Raw genomic sequence first — 3149 nt, 5'->3', positions numbered from 1 at the left:
TCAAATTTGAAATAATTGTTTTTGAGTGTGATTTGAGTCAAGGCCAGAATAAAAGCAGTTGGAACTCTGTGTGGCCTTTCACGTTGTTCAAGAAAAAATTTCCATAACCTCAAGAGCCTCATCTTGGGGAATTTGAGTGTACAGTGAGGTAACGTCTAACGTTACCATCAGCTGCGTCTCAGAGTCAAACGTCATTTCTTGGAGTTTGTTAATGAAGTCGATGGTATCCCGTAGGTACGATTTGACCCCCTCCAAGAACGGTTTCAAGAAAAAATCGATGTATTTTGAAGCCGGCTCTAGGGCTGAATCACAGCCAGAGACGATCGGCCTCCCCGGGGGTGTTGTACTATTTTTGTGTATCTTCGGTAGGAAGTAGAGAACAGGTGTTCTCGGTGACTTTTTATTTAGAAATTCATATTCTTTTGGACCCAAAAAGCCATTCTCCAATGCCTCTTTGGTGATACAGGAAATTTTATTTTGAATTTCACCCACCGGGTCATCTTTGACCGCTCGGTACCATTCCGGATTGTCAACGTGTGTCCTACCTTCCGAAAGATACATCGTACGTGGCCATACCACCACCGCACCACCCTTGTCGGCCTGCTTGATAATTATTGAAGGGTCTGATTTCAGATCTTTTATAGCTTTAAGCTGACCCTTACTGATATTGTAGCTGATGAATGATTTTTATTTTTCTAATTTTGTGAGTGCTGACAAGACTGCTTGCTCGAACGCGTACACTTGTTTGGGAATATTAGTAGTGGGCAAAAACTTTGATTTTACTCGAAGGCCAGTAGTTTCACTGCTTGTTGCAGCTTCTCCACCGGCAAAGTATGTTTTTAATCTGATTTTCCTACAAAAATCCAATGCCTCAAGCTTGAGCTTGGTAAAATCAGTACGTCGTTTGGGGACGAATTTGAGACCTAAATTGAGGATCATATTCTCGTCCTCAGTGAGGGTTTTATTAGAAAGGTTCACTATTGTAGATACATCTAGTTGTTGTAGTATCTGTTTCTTGTCCGCATTTCCCATGGTGGTTGGCGGCCCCGCTGTTCCCTGCAGCGCTTGCTTTTTGGCTTATTAAATCAGGCTACATGATAACTTCGAAAATGTTAGCCGAGTAAATTTAATTTAAGCCGCTCCGCCGCTGTGTTTCAGCAAACAGCTAGCGCGCGTTGAACCTTTTGCAACACGTAATGTGTTCTCTAACGAGTACCCGCGTTTGCTTAAACAGAACCGCGGAAGTTGAGAAACAACTCTGAAGGGACCCAGACAAATATCCGACTTCACTGCGGACCAAGACACCCTTGAACCTTAAAAGTTGGGAGCGTAGTCAGTAAGTCATGACCCTCACACGCACAACTTCACTGGTTATTTCAATTGTCAACTTCATTGAAAAAAACAAGTAATGCGCCCATTTTGTTTACAGCGCACCAGGCTCAAAACGGATATCTTCATTAATGAGAATCACAGCCGAACTTGGTCTCCCTTGTACCTGTTAACCAGGTATGAATGGCACGCCGGTCGCATAGTGAATTCAAAATTAAAATGTATACATAGTTTCATAAGCTTCATAAAATTCCACAATTTTTTTAGATTATCGCACAGACCGTATTGAATCACAAGAGTTTTCTGGACGAATTGAATTACCTCAAATCCCCAGAGGTACGTCTTTTTACCGTTGTACATATGAGAAAGGTTGAGCAGGTTGAGGGGAGCATTCAGTAACAATTACCTTCAATTTTTGTGTTTTTATTAATAGGTCAACAAATGGGGAATGGAATACATTTGGCCCTGAAGAGAGTTTGAGAAGAACCCTCCCAAACTCGAAACGCGTAGGCGTGCAGGATTAAATCCTAGCTAGTTTTGAAATAGTTTAGACTGTTAGGAACATTACGCCTTGTAACATCTCTACCGAGAGGTTGTTTTGTTATATGGAAGCACATTAAAAGGCTTCTTTTTGGTCAAATATTTTTGAATATCGTATGATAATGTCAGGAATATTCCCTGTGCACTTATTTTTGTAATGCATACTAGTCACATGTTCTTCACAATTTAAATGCTTGTTTTTGTCAAATTTTTGCGCAATTATGCAGTTTTTGATTTGAGTCTTTAATTCATATATATGTCTTTTCACATGTTTGTGCATTCACGCAATTTTTAGAATTATTTGTTCAGTTGTACGTTTTTGGTCAGTAAGTTCAAGACATTGATACTTCTCTTGACACAAATTGCTTTCTATTTTTGATAGAATTGTTGAATAAAACGGCACAACTAATTGCCGAGATAAACATATTAAGTTTTGTTTATCTTCTTCATCCTGAATCAGAATGGTGTGAAAGATTTTGAGTGTGGGTTCCTCTGTTTTTCATAAAACTAGTGGGCATGCAGCACTGATTGTGCCACCCACTTAAGTAGTCCTTTAAACATGTCCTAGGCCTGCCATGTGCGGTTTTGAACTGCAAATGTGACCTGGCAAAATATATCTTCTGCCAGGCTTAAAGCTTCCTTTTTAATCGATGTAAGTTGTCTCCTAAGGTAGGTCCTGAACATCCCAAAGCAAGGGCGCAGTGTAATTAAAATGTTGGGCATGTACTTTTAAGTTTTACATGTCCTGGTAATGAGAAACTCTTACATTCAAGGCCTATCTCTCCCATTGGATAACATTGAAGTTGCCATATTGAATTTTATAAGTGTAATTTCAAAATGGGAAGAGAGGACCAGTTAAATTTTGGTGTCTGAAAATCTAATTTAAAAATCCTAAATTATGGTGAAATCGGATTTTAAAATACATTTCTAAAAATGCCACTCTTCGAAGGTTGGCATTTTCTTGCCTTAGTCATTTGGTGCCTGCAGCTTGTCTCTGGTCACATGACTAGGTGTAGTTTGCAGTTGGGCTTTATGTATTCCTCCTAGACAGCCGCATACAATGGGAGTTTAGGTGGTACCAGAAGGGCCATCACTGGCAGTATAGGAAGCAGGAGTGGGAACAACCCTACTTACAGTTTATTATGTTGTGCCCTGCCTCTCCAAAAAGGGTTCCTTACTCCCTGTAGTTAGTCTGGACCCAGAGCAGAGAAGGCAGGGCATCTTTGCACTTCAAATGCCTAGCTCATGAACCTTATCTCCAATTCAAACACACAACTGTA

At 40.2% G+C, this 3149-nt stretch overlaps 1 long non-coding RNA gene across 1 annotated transcript; it reads left to right on the top strand.

Annotated features, from left to right (window-relative positions):
* Positions 1–1230: 1230 nt before the first annotated feature.
* LOC144824430 (uncharacterized) lies at positions 1231–2304 on the top strand. The gene is made up of 4 exons (XR_013608945.1): positions 1231–1336; positions 1430–1506; positions 1597–1665; positions 1763–2304. It is a non-coding gene; the product is annotated as an uncharacterized LOC144824430 (long non-coding RNA).
* The last annotated feature ends 845 nt before the right edge of the window (positions 2305–3149 follow it).

This window comes from Lissotriton helveticus, chromosome 3_1 (genome assembly GCF_964261635.1).
Source record: "Lissotriton helveticus chromosome 3_1, aLisHel1.1, whole genome shotgun sequence".
In the NCBI taxonomy this organism is placed as follows: Eukaryota; Metazoa; Chordata; class Amphibia; order Caudata; family Salamandridae; genus Lissotriton; species Lissotriton helveticus.
Note: the sequence above shows the minus strand (reverse complement) of the source record. Positions and strands in the feature narration are given on the sequence as shown.